Here is a 14,225-nt window from a genome sequence, read left to right as displayed (position 1 = left end):
GCTCTCGGTGCCAAAAAAGTGCTCCTCCTCGACCAATGAAACAACGCCCCTGCTCCTGCCCGACCACTGGAAGACGCCAGAACTCGCGAGAGCACTTTGGGTGCAGTTAGAAGTGTTCGTGTTCGCCCAATGGAAAGCGCTATAAGTTCCCAACACTCAAGGTGACCCATGCAACTCCGAGCCCGCTGGCTTGGGCGACAGTTCTTGCGGCCGCCGGCGCGCACGAACTCAGTCCACGTTTAGCACTGCATGTCGTCGCGTGGAAAATAATGCGTCTTGGCGTCATCGTCGATTTGCTCGGACAGGCTTCCACGAGCAGTACTTCGCATACCGCGAGCTTGCCATAGCACAACTTGGGCGAGCTCGGCGACGCGCACCGCCGCGTCGCCGCGGTGCCCGTCGACATCGCGCACCGCGCAGTTTTCGGCACCAGTGCCGAACACCATGCGCCGGCAATGAACTGAAGAGCAAAGACGTCGAACACGCAACGTTTACAAGGATTGCTCACACAGCTACGCCCACGTCTCCTGCCCAAACGACTACCACCGACAACAGCAGCGCAGGATATCGTTTCCGGTTCTGAAAACGACTATATGACGTCACCCTGAACCGGCCAGACACGCAGGCTAATGTTTCGTCACGCCGAAAGCGATTGCGCTAGTGCTGCCGATTTGTGGAAGCTCGCGGCCTGGACAATCAAAATCGATTTTAGATGTGATTCCGGCCTCGGATCGCTGCAAACATTTCTGTGAGGCATCTGTACAAACTACTGAAGCCAATTATATCATTTTTTAGGTATCAAAATTTGGTGTCAGTACTCCTTTAAGCAATGCTGTAAATAATCATTTACGCAGCAGTCGACCATATAAGGTACCATTCTGTGATCACTGGGTCTGGGCTAGTAGACACCCATAGTTGCGAAATTAAATGATGCACCCTTTCGCCTAGCGATGGCGATGGTTGAACGCGAAGCTTTCTCGTGAGGGATTCCTCTGTTGAAAGCTCTGTTTAAAAAAACGAAAACCTACACCTGTGAAAGAGTATATTTGAGGCAGAGTACTCTTTACAAGAATACTCTTTACAAGAGTACTCTTTACAAGAATACAGAGTACTCTTTACAGTACTCTTTACAAGTTGGCTTTCCTGCAGGGGGTTTTGAGGAAGACTACTGATGCAATCAGTGAGACATAGAAAGCTTCGCTTTAAAAAAACGCGAAACGAAAAGTTCGTGTCAGTACTCCTGTATGCTGCGGGAGCCGGCTGACGGCGTCAGACTTCAAAGCGTGATGTTAGGCCTAACGTCGGTCCGTCGCATACCTGCGTTGCCCCCGCCCTTTACTGGGCATCAACCTTTGTCCAAGTGAGTTATAAGCCGGGCAATATGGGCAGCCCAGAAAGCATTCCCTCTCGCTCCAGGGCCAGTGTTCTCAGCTTTAGACTGGCCACAGCCCAGTCTAAAGTCACAACAAAAATACCGCAAAAACCTTACAAGAATTCCTGTCGTACAACAAAAAACTGGTGACAACAGAAGTCCTGTTGTTACAACAAAGCCACCTTGTTACGACACACATTTCTGTTGTAACGACAAAGTTGGATTTTCCCAACAACAAACATTCCTGTAGTCACAACATAACTGCCATTTGTGCTACTCTTCACAATGAGCAATGACATTCAAGTCATGTGCAACTACTGATGAAACATCAGGATTTCGGCACGACGGAAAATCAAAATCAGGACAGGAGTATATGACACATGACAGAACACCAGAATCATGACACGACAAGAATACGACAAGACGGCAGCACGACACGCGAAAATACGACTAACTACAGAAATTTTTCTTGTTGCCATTTTCGGCTGGGAGGTGTACGCTCTCCTTACGCTGTGCTCGAAAGCGGCTTCAGACACTTGCCAATGCCACGAATGGCCTACCTACATTGGCGCGTAAAAATTCCGCCGAAAATATAGACACGTACAATCGGAAGTATCACGCGGGATTGGACATGGTGGGGACAGGAGAGTGCAACACCCCTTCCCTCAGCCCCCCATTTGATGCACGTAACTACCTGGCAAAAGGATCGAAGTTGCCCTTTCCTCGAAAAATTGTTGAGTACACGAAATTACAAAATATGAACCGTCCGAGTGAGCAACCTAGTTAGCACGGAATAGATAACTGTTTCTTGTAAACACTTTATGAGCATCCACATGTGTCTAGCAAAGAATATTTACGTACGGCTTCGAAATCTTTGGGCCAATACCCGAAGTTCAAACAGTGCTTTACTTACCGAAGGTGCACCTGGGCTGCAAGGCGCGCCTTACTGGAAGGCTACAGATTAAATAAGCCACCCGGGTATCTTCAGCTTGCGCTCAAATCTCCAAGCAAGCGCGTTTTCGTGTTTTGAGTGTGTTGTGGTTCGTTCGGCTGTTGCTGCAACGGCCGCAGCGCTGCAGTCGATCCCGTGACCCCGTGCTTAGGTATGCCGGCATATATAGCATGTGTGAGCATATGGAAATGTCTCTGGAGGCGCGGCAACACTCCACGTTTTTTGCATTGCTGCTTTTAATTGCAGCAAAATCTACAATGCATGCTGGATTCCTGTTGAGCCGCCTGGGCTTCAATATATGGAGAAAACGCCGCTCTTATACCCCTTCATACGGAAGGAATCGTCAGCAAGTGGTTATGACTCTGGCGTTGGAATGCCAAAGTCATAACCACTTTGAAATCAGAACCGCTCTGGATTTAGAATGGCATCGCAAAAGAAATGTTATGCCCAAAATGGTAAAAAAATCTAATGGCAAGGAAGCGGTACTGAAGCAATTTTTATGCTGAAAACTTTGCAGAGGACCGTGCTGTTCATCCTTTTTCATGCACGCGGATGGGCATACCTCGGCAAAACGTGGCGCCACTCTCTCACACATACACAGCAAAATATATTTTCCTTACACACTCACTCACGCTCATGCTCACCAGTCGCCCTCACCACTCGCACTCATTTGCACTTATACGCTCACTACGTGCCCTCTACCACTCGCACCTACTCGCGCTCACGCTCACCACTCGCCGTGACCTCTCGCACTTACACGCTCACGCTCGCTGCTTGCCGTTACCAGTCCACTCACGCGCTCACGCTCACCGCTCGCCGTGACCATGCGCACTTACGCTCACGGTCACTGCTCGCCGTTACCACTCGCACTCACTTGCGCTCACACTCACCGCCCGCCTCACCAATCGCACTCGTTCGCGCTCACCTTCACCGCTCGCCGTAATTGCTTCCACTCACTCGCGCTCACACTCACCACTCGCCATCACCACTCGCACTCACTGACGGTCACCATTCGTCGTCACCACTCGTACTCACTCGCGCTCACCACTCGTTGTCTTTCCTCGCACGCGGGTATGTGTAGCAGACCCTCCACGAGTCATGAAACCGAACAGTATTAGTTTATTACGACGTCAGAAAGCCATCCAAATCATATTCCTAAACCAACACGCGACCAGAGAAGTAATTCTAGGGTGCCCCATAGCAGGAGCTCAGTGGCGACATGTGTTTCCGAAGCTAAAAGCAATCCCGCCATTAGCAACCATCACTGCGAGCGGCTCCTGCGACGAATAGCCAACAGCGAGTACAAGCGCAATATATATACACTCACCGCGGTAAGCCACGCAAATGGCGCGAGTGGCACTCGCACTCGCAAGTGATAAGCGGGGCTCCCCGCGAGTGGGATCGCGAGTGGTGAGTGGGGATCACTGCACGTGGGGCCAGTCCAAAACGATGGCGAGGCATGATCACTCACAACTCACTCATGAGTGGTGAGCGGGGTGTATGTGAGTGCACTCGTGAGTGAGCCTGCGGATGGGCGTGAAGACGAGACCAGCTGAAAATGATTTTGTTCGCGAAATAATCCACCATGAGGCAGCGCCTTTTCGGTTGTCTGCATGGTGTGACGTTCAAGTTAACACTGAGCTGATGCATCTAAGCTCACGGGGGATTGCCAGAAGTGCAATACCTCAGAGAGGCACGGATTCGGTGTCCAGCGTTCGCCGCCAGCAGTGTGTATACACTCTGGCGGCGACGCAACGCAGGCGATGAGGCGCGCCGTACTGGAGGGCTCCGGATTCATTTTGACCACCTGCGGATCTTTAAAGAGTGCCGAAATCTCGTACGCACGTGCGTTTTTGCTTTTCGCCTCCAACAGAAAAGCGGCCGCCGCGGCCGGGAACCGAACCCGCGACCTCGTGCTCAGCAACGCAACGCCTTATCACTGAGCCACAGCGGCGAGTGCGTTGCGTCGGCGCGTCAAACCCTCCAATCAATCAATCAATCAATCAATCAATCAATCAATCAATCAATCAATCAATCAATCAATCAATCAATCAATCAATCAATCAATGTAATGTAATGTAATGACACTACGCTCGGCTTCTCTGGCGGCAAATGCTGGGTCCTGCCCAGCCTGACGCATGCGCTCGGCGTCTTGGGCAATAACTGCTCTATTTAGTGACACTAGCCCTGCCTATAGCCTTCAAAGGTAATCTGGAAACATATTCTTTATACCAGGAACACGTGGTGGGGGGTCCCAATCGTTCAAAGGCGCCTTTGTCATCCATAACGCGATTTCGATGCTTGTTTTGTGGTTTCATTAATATGCTGCACGCCTGATTATCCTGGTGCATGCGTTCGGCGTCTTGGGCCTTGGCGTTTTTGCCTGCGGAGATCGTTTTTGCCCACGGCGATGAGACCGTTAAGGGGTAGAGGTATACAGTTTTGCTGTAAAATGCACGGAAGCCTAGCCATATAAACCGTCTTATCAATTACTATTTTTCGGGCACCCATCAAGACCTATCGGCTGTTTCTGGCGTCTAATATATTGCCGTGAACTATACCCTGATTTGGTCGTTCGTGTGTTTTGTTTCCAGCGTGGCCACGCCCCGCTGTCTTATCTGAGTTAGTAGTGAAGCGCTCGTTTCCGTCTTTTGGATACCGCACAGGCTATCTGATTTGATAAGAAGAGCGTATCGCCTGTCGTCACTAGAATGCAAAGTCTCTCCTTGATCGCGAGCCTAGTTAGATGGTTCGACTGTTCTCGAAGGATCAAGGCACCGAAGGATAAATGCTTGCGAGAAAAACACGGCGGCATTCGATTCGCCGACAGTTGCCTTTGCGCGTCACTTATACTCCGTCGCCGCTTATTATTTGTTTAGCGGAGTACAAGTTCGCTCCAATAAACTTTGGTTCCCTGAAGAAACCTGCGTCGATCCCAAGGCAACGTGACAATATTATGGTAATAGTATTATGTACTGTAAGGTCATCATTGTCGTCACTGCAAAAACTTGTACTGCCCTCCCCCCCCCCCCCCCCACACACACACCCTAGGGCTTACGCACCCCTCCTTTTCCAGGTAGGTACTAGCATAGAGTTAATACTACTGACTACTACTACTACTACTACTACTACTACTACTACTAATACTACTAGCATGGGTACAAGCAATGGTGGCACTTCCTGTGCGCATCCAGCGCCACCTACGGGTTCACTTCACAACTGCGAAAGCGTGCCCCACTTTTCTGCCTCGGGCTTTGCTTCGAGCCACCTCGGTCAGAGCCCCGGTGGGGATAAGTTTTTTTTACTGGGAAGCTGTATATGTCTCACCCCCCACCTCCCAGTTTCCATTCCAGGGAAGCAGATTTACTCCGTGCCGTTCCGGGGCTCCTCCTCGCCACCGCTGACCCCTCTTTCACGACGGTTATCTCAACGGTTATTCCCTTCGCCACCACCGATGATGCCTCTTTCACAAGTTGCGCACTCGACTGACAGCGGCCGTAGCGCCCTTATTAGGGGCGGTATTTTCGTAACTGTCCCTTTTGAAAACGTCCCTTTTCCGTCCCTTTCATCGTGACGCACTTCCGGTTAAGCAGTGGGCGTTGGCAGTAGGTTTGCCGCGCTTGCGTAACGTCACTTCCGGTTGTTTGCTTTTAGCCAATCAGGGCTCGCCAAAAGGGACACTTTTGAAAGGGACGCAAAAAGGACAAAACTCGAGAATACCGCCCCAGATGGTTGCGGAAAATCAACAGCAGTGCGAATGGGTGTGAAAACGCCCGAAAGCCGCCGCCACCGCCGCTGAGAATGTAGCCGCGGCCGTTGTAGCCTCAAATTCCACCTCGCCCACTATCTGCGGGTCCCTGCCGGTTGCAAGCAACTTGCCCCGTTGGAACGCCAGCTTGGCACATAATTCTTCTTTAGCTTGAAAGCCATGGCGAGCGACATCGTCGCGTCGGCGGTTCTCGTTGGTCAGGGCCCGCATATAAAGTCTTTCTCTCCCTTCGCCGGTGTATTTCACGCCTAATAATGCGCCCGTTCCCGGTTGCCGGTTTAGGCGTGCTTGGGTTGGGGGTGGATGGAGGGGGCATGCATGCACAGCAGGGCTTAGTGCCACTACCGATAGCATACCCGTTGTGGTGGTGGCAGACTTAAACGTGGGGGTCTCATCGCTCAATGCCCCCTATCAGCTGTCCTCCGCAATCCAGCGGGTCTGGGTTGGTGTGTTGCACAGACAATAAGATTCGTACGACTGCGGAGCGAAAGGGACACCCACGTGTGTGTCCGCTAGCATATAGGCCGAGGCCTACGAGGTGTTAACTCGCTATGGAACGGACGCACGTCGTTCGCTTGGAGGAAGAAGAGCGGAAACTGAAGTAGCGTCAGCCAGAACAGAAGCGCCAATGGGCACGAAAACAACGGAAAGCCGCTGCCATTGCTGCGTCAAGTTCCAGCTGTTCGAGTAGCTGCGAATCGCTTCCGGAGGAACAGCAACTGGCCCGCTTGGAACGCCGACGGGGGCCAATATTACTTGTTCACCTTAAAGGAGCCATGAAGACAAAATACAAGTTTGGTTTATTAGAAAGACTGCTTGGTCCCGATAACAATGATAGCAATATCATCGCAATCCTCGAACAAATAACGGAGATATGAAAGAAAACGTGTGAAGCAGTCGCGACTCCCTAGCCTATTTCCCGCAACTTTTCTATGACGTCACGGAACTTTGTTTGTGCGATTGGCGGCCGCCTAACTGTCCTGTCGCGACGAAACATGACTGGACCTCTGTAATGGGGCCTCTAGTTCAATTTGACCGCATCACTTGAATGCTAACGTGCAGTTATCGCACTGAAAATTATGTCTTATTGTTGGCCCGTATGGCGTCACTCTTGCTCATAACACGTCACTGTGGCGCAAAATTTGAAAGTTTTTAAATACTTCTTGCTTTTTTTTCGTTAAAAAACATCTTTTGTGGCTGTAATGAAGCTGAGTGAGATACTGAATCCTTGTTCTTTCAAATTAAACGAAGCTGTATTTTCTCTTCATGGCTCCTTTAAAGGGACCCTGCAACACTTGCCATCGACTACTAGTAATGTATTTCGGGATAAAGTCTATTGTCCCAGTAATCTCCTCCCGCAAGAATTATGAAAATCCGTTCACAATTAACGAAACTACGCGCGATGAGAAATCGCGCATAATCGTTCCCTCTCAACTCGACCGCGGACAACGCGACGAAAGCTGCTCGCTCTCTTTCGGAGAGGGGGGCGGCTCGCGGCGTTCTCTTCGGCGGCCTTCGATATATCACATGCCGGGTAGTTTTCTCCTTTTCTCCGCAACGCGGAGGGGCCTATTTCCGGTCTGGTGCCACAAAAAAGCAGGCATGGGTGCCTGCTCGCAAGTGCGCGCTCGGGCTGGTAGGGCGTTTTTGAAGCAATAAACTTTTGTAGTCGAGTGGTCCCGTTGAAAGGGAAGTCTTGAGGTGATCACTCAAGCTCTGCGCGTACTCAAAACACAAAAGAAACGGCAAAACTGTGCCTACAGGTTCAGGCATAGAAGAGGTTCGTACACAGCGATGACGACGACGGAAATGGGAGAATCTAGCCGCGAAGTTGACCAGTGACAGCCGATCGGGCAGCCATGGCCTATGTGACGTCCCTTAGGCCATACCAGGGGTTGCATAATGAGGACAACTGAAGAGAGAGCGGTTGGTTTTTCCGTGTCTTTCACATCGATTTGCGCGCTCGCCGCTTCACGTTCACGTGTAATATTTGGCTCAGGTATTCCTGGCAGTGTAATCTAAACGTCGCGCAGGTTTACTTGCACTGCTCAAATAGTGTTGCAGGGTCCCTTGCTTTCAGAGAGGAAAGCCAACTCGCGCCGCCTAAACCGGCAATTGGGAATGGGCGCCTAATTAGGCGTACAATACATCGGCGAAGGGAGAGAGAAAGACTTTATATGCAGGCCGACTAAGATCCAGAAGAACTATGCCGACGCTACCGTGTCGCTCGCAGTGGCTTTCAAGCTAAAGAAGAATTATGTGCCAAGCTGGCGTTCCAACGGGGCAAGTTGCTTTCAACCGGCAGGGACCCGCAACTAGCGGGCGAGGTGGAATTTGAGGCGGCAACGGCCGCGACTACATTCTTGGCGGCGGTGGCGGCGGCTTTCGGGCGTTTTAGATGCGACGCTCAGGCATCTCTTGTCGGCGGCCCTGTCCTTCCTGCGTGCGTCCGTTGTTGTCCGCGTGCGTCCGTTGTTGTTCGCGTGCGTCCGTTGTCCGCGTGCGTCCGTTGTCCGCAGCCACTCTCCCCCTCTCCTCTCCCATAGCGAACACTCTCTCGCGAGGGGCATTGGATTGGATTGGCTTGGATTCGATTGGATTTGAATTGGATTGGATGAAAGTGGATTGTGTTGGATTGTGTTGCGTCATAGCCGCGGCACCCATAACCGTTGTGATAACCACTGGGGGGGGGGGGGGGGGTGATTGGGACGAGCGATTGCGGACCCCATCGCGTCGCTCGTGGCGTCGCTCGCAAGAATCGCTCCATGTGGTTAGCCCTATACAGCTTACCGGATTCTCAAACGACCGCCTGTGCGCGTAGCAACAGGTGCGTCTGCTATGTCATAATCATCGCACCAGACAGTTCTCATACACCTCGTCGCTGTTGTATGTGCTCGAGTCTCTCAGCCGCTCTGCTCGTCGACTGCAGCATTCCATATCATTTCTGGACTTCATACTCCTGTGCGAAAAACTGCGGCGCCATTAAAAGGAAATAAAAACGTAGTGTCGTCCGGATAAAAAGAAAAGAAGAAAAACCGGCGCAAGCCGTTCCTGGGGCCACGTACCTCAGCTTGTGAAATTTGAAATGAAGCGGTTCTTTGGCTTCACGGCGAGTAATTGGTGCACCCGCGCGCGCCGCTGCCAAACGAACCCAATCAGAGGAGGGCGCAGACGCCCGCTGCCGGATGGTGGCCTCGGCGTTCCCCGCCAGTCACCGTTAACGATCCACCCCGGGAGGATCGGCCTCTTTGACGCTCGCCTCTCGGCGTGTGTGCTTTCGCCCCTGTCTGAAGGGAAAAAAATAATTTCGCACCACACTTTTCTGGCAAAGTGCTGGGCGACGGCGAAATGGTTGCGCGTGCTGAGACGACGTTGAGCTGCCGCTAAAATTCTTAACAAGGGCCGGAATTAGGACGCTGTCTCACTCACCCGCAAGGTTTGCCTCCTCAGGTAACGCGAGATGTGAATTGATTCTGGAAGTGGCCTCTGGAACAGCGTGTAGAGACACTTTCTGATGTAAGCTGGAAAGGAAAACCATGTACGATGATCTCAATTCAATTCAGTTCAATTCGTCTTTTATTTGCCGGAAGAAATTGTTCCAGAAAAGACTGGGACGAGGATCCATTGTTGATAATTGTGGGTCAGATGCGAGTTAAAAAATCAGATTGTCTGGAAAAATGTTCGCGCGAGCACCGTAAACCAGCTGGAATGTGGGCTGGTGGTATAGCTGTATACAGTACTGATGGCGAGAAAAAAATCTTTATCGAGCAAAGGACGATGTAATGGGACTTGACCACCGAAGACATGGGATTCCTTGTCTTCGGCTGCCTGTCTTCACTCGGGTCAAACGCCCGCCTGTCAAGATTTCTGCGCAAACGTTAAGCATCCTATCTGGTCTAAAGAGATCCATATAGTCCTCCACTACGGCAGGTGCAACTTGACGCGTTCACACTTGGCCCGTTCACACTTGCGACGAAAGCGAGCGAAAGCGACGGGAATTCTGTCGCGTGACGAAAATTGGTCCTACAAAAAACGATCGTCGCGCGACAAAGCGACGGATTTCCCGTCGCTTTCGCTGGCTTTCGTCGCAAGTGTGAACGGGCCTTAATAGCCCCCCTTCCCACGAAACTAAAAAAAAAATTATACCACCTTCCCGCGAGGGAACCCTGAGTTGATGCGAAGCATCTCGGTGGTTCCGAAACGTTCACGAGATTGGGTATCCAAGTAATGGAAAATGACGGAACTCCGGACGGCGCAGCGTGACTCAACCGAAGCAGCAACTGAGGGAGCGGCGCGCGGACCGGGTTTATATATAGAGCAGATGGAGTGGAGAGGAGGAGATAAAAGAGGAGACGTGCATGCGCGCTTATGGCACAGCTGGCGTGGAGAGGGGGAGAGGAGGAGCAGCGCGCGCGCTGTCGCACAGCTGGCGTGGAGAGAGGAAGACGAGGAGAAGCGCGCGCGCTATCGCACAGCTGGTGGGTACAGGGGGAGAGGTGCGGACGGACGACGGACGGACGACAGAGCCGAGAGCAAGAGATGCTTTGCATCTAAAAGTTTGGGTGCTTGCGGTTCAAAATCTCGCAATTCTTTTTTGTCCTAATATTTCAAAAACGAAATATATCACCTATCTCTTCACTATTGTGCAGCCAATCGTACGATTGTAAGGAGCGTGGCCGACACGCGTGGCGCCAAATTTTCTTCCCACGGCTTGTTCCGAGAGCTTACTGTCCGCACAGGACCTGGCCTTATCCTCCTCCATGGGGCCCAGCGGCCCGTGACAACCTATTGAGCTACCACGAAATCACGCACTCACCACGGAATCACGGCCTAACCGAGCACGACTAAAGTGTTCTACATCGTTAAATGGAAGGTTTAGCGCAAACAAGACGAGGACGGTGGCAAACGGGACAGGCGCTACTAACAACGACGACGGTTTCGGGCAGTTGTTAGTAGCGCCTGCCCCGTTTGCCACCGTCCTCGTCTTGTTTGCGCTAAACCTTCCATTTAAGTATGTACCAACTCGCCCAACAGCACGTTCTGTTAAAGTACTGTTCTACATCGCGTGCGGCTGAATGTTGCTTACATGAGGCACATTATGTTCAAGCCGCAACAGGCCACTCTGCTCACTTTTCAACGCCACGTCACATGTAATTCAACGCCACGTCACTTCAACCACGTCACATGTAATTGCACGCCATATTGAGCTCCCAGGAAGTCCCTTTTAGTGTCCTTGAGACACCTGCTATCTTAAGTGACGTGTTACGCCCCTAGCTGACCGAGTCCTAAACGAGCATCCCGAGGGACAAAAGCTCTGCTGACTTTCTCGCGACGTATTGGTCAGTATATGCAAACGAGTGTATACGCAAACATGCGCATCATCGTCATCACCGTCGCATTCATCAAATTCATAGTTGTTTTTATTAATTCGTTTTTTTTTCTTCATATACCCGGTGACGCAAGCTGGGCGCCTTTTACGGGCTAACCTCGGTAGTTTTATTGAAGAGCGTTCTCTCTCCCCGTCTCTCTAGAAAGGGCAAGAAATCCCGGAGCTAGATTCCCTTTCCCCATTCGTCAATTTATGCCACGCGCTCCGATTTGTGACTTGCAACATCTTCATCAGCAAAAACTGTGTCCCTAACAAGCCGCGCGATTTATTTTGTCATGTTATTCCCGCTATGAAAGTGTGCCATTCATTAAGGAAAATTTAAATCTTTCACCTCTTGCCGTGCGCAGAAAATATTTCCGCTTATCTTTCTTCCACAAATTATATCACAGTGATTCGCCGTTCCGCCATACGTTCATTCACCCTGATTTGTACATTTCCGCACGCGTTGACCATGATCATAAAATAGAATCGTTGCGCTGCTGAGCACGAGGTCGCGGGTCCGATTCCCGGCCGCGGCGGCCGCTTTTCTGATGGAGGCGAAAAGCAAAAACGCCCGTGTGTACGAGATTTCGGCGCACGTTAAAGATCCCCAGGTGGTCAAAATTAATCCGGAGCCCTCCACTACGGCGCGCCTCATCGCCTGCGTTGCGTCGGCGCGTTAACCCCTACAATCAATCAATCAATCAATCATAAAATAGAACCTATATTTTCTCGCACAAGAAAACACCAATACTCACCCCTTGTCTTATCGATAACGGAGTGGAATGCTCTGCCTGCCAGCATTGTAACGCATACACGGCAATCATCTTCCCAGTCTGCATTATTTGCGTTCCTTGAATGTGATCGACAATCTTAGCCATTGCCACTTTTTTGCTGCTGTATAACGTGTCGTGCAGCTTTTTCAATGTGCTCACTTGTGAAAACCTTGCTGTGTTCTTTCTTGCTTATTTTGGTTGACCGACTGTGTAACCCGCGCATGTTTTCTTGTCTTCTTGTTTTCTTGTTAAAACATTGCTGTTGTCACTGATTACTGTATGAAACCTCCCTTATGTAATGCCCTAGAGGCCCTTTAGGTAAATAAATAAATAAATAAATAAATAAATAAATAAATAAATAAATAAATAAATAAATAAATAAATAAATAAATAAATAAATAAATAAATACAAAAATAAATAAATAAATAAATAAATAAATAAATAAATAAATAAACAAACTACACCGAAACTTCGACCTCAAGATCACTGTTATACGTTCTACTACATTTATCAGTACTAGAGAACTTATTACACCACCCGTGGAAACCAGCAGAGGTTCCTCTAATCTCGAAATCAATTAAACCAATTAGCTTCTACCACTGGAGTGGGCCAGCTTTACGAGCTCCTCGTCTACAACCGACCTACCACACAACCAGAAGATGACGACCTCTTCCTCCATTTCGCGCACCCTTGTCCGCTCAGAACGTCCTTTTACAACTCAAAGTACTAAGCCCTCAATAAACTCCACCGTGCAACAAACGGGTAATTCTCGCGCTTGAGTGGGCCTTCGACAACGCTTCACAAGGAGCGAAAAGTGTCCAGAGAGGTCACCATGGCGCAAGGGTGTAGCGATTCGTTTAGGACTTTGTGACCGACTGCACCACCACCTCAGCGACCAACCCCCAGGGACATTCCCAGCCCGACCTCGCGGCACACCTGAAGACTTCGTGATTTGTTCGCTTCTTATGCTCAAATTACACTCCTTTTAAAGACCATTTGCTTAAACCGGGATCTCCAGAAGACGCTCACGGGGTCGCGCAGCCATGGTCCCCGAAGCACCACGGTTTCGGGCCACCAAGCTGAATTAATCCTTTAAAAAAAAATGTATATCTCTCTCTCTCTCTCTCTCTCTCTCTCTCTCTCTCTCTCTCTCTCTCTCTCTCTCTCTCTCTCTCTCTCTCTCTCTCTCTCTCTCTCTCTCTCTCTCTCTCTCTCTCTCTCTCTCACCGCCGTGCAGCATTCCGAGGAAGACAACTGTACAGTTCCCACACTAACCGTCACACCTCCGCCCACTATCCCCTCTTCCGTCACACGATTGTACTGATTAGAGGCGCCTGCTAACAATATCTTTCCCCATGGCGTTTTCCACGCTATCCACCTACACCTTTATAATGCGCCACCTGCAAATACTGTTTATCCCCATGCAGCCTTACACATGGTTTGGAAATGCCTCCCTCACTTCCATCCCCACACCCGCATTCCCTAGCAGTGTGCTGGCATGCTGGCCAGCTCGGACCCAACCGATCAGGTTCAGATGATCAACTGCAGGCCCGCCTGGCAGTCTCGGGACTCATAAGACACCCTCCCACGGTCCTTGGGAACAGAAATGAGATTGCACCCTGTGCGCGCCTGATACAAGTTTGGTGCTCTGCGGTGAAGAACGCCGGAGGAGTAATCTTTAGATTACTCCTCCTCCTTTTTTAAAAATTGTTGTATAGGCGTCTGTCCGAAGTAATCGTTCAATCTCGTCATAACAGCGTTTGCAAGACCTGCGGCGTGTTTCTACAAAAGGTGTGTGACAAAATCTGCGATGATGATTATTCACTTTGACTACCTGCCGAATATGCCAGAGGATTGGCAGAAGTGTTTATGTCTACTGTTACGATTCAGTGCGAAGTGCTTCGCCGTTACCCTGTGCCCGCGTGATACAAGTTTGGTGCACTGCGGTGAAGTTTTCGTGTGTGGCGGTAAAGCCCGCCCTCTTCAA

The sequence above is a fragment of the Haemaphysalis longicornis genome, unplaced genomic scaffold, assembly GCF_048455015.1.
Source record: "Haemaphysalis longicornis isolate Haplotype H1 unplaced genomic scaffold, Haemaphysalis longicornis Haplotype H1 scaffold_7, whole genome shotgun sequence".
Lineage (NCBI taxonomy): Eukaryota > Metazoa > Arthropoda > Arachnida > Ixodida > Ixodidae > Haemaphysalis > Haemaphysalis longicornis.
Note: the sequence above shows the minus strand (reverse complement) of the source record.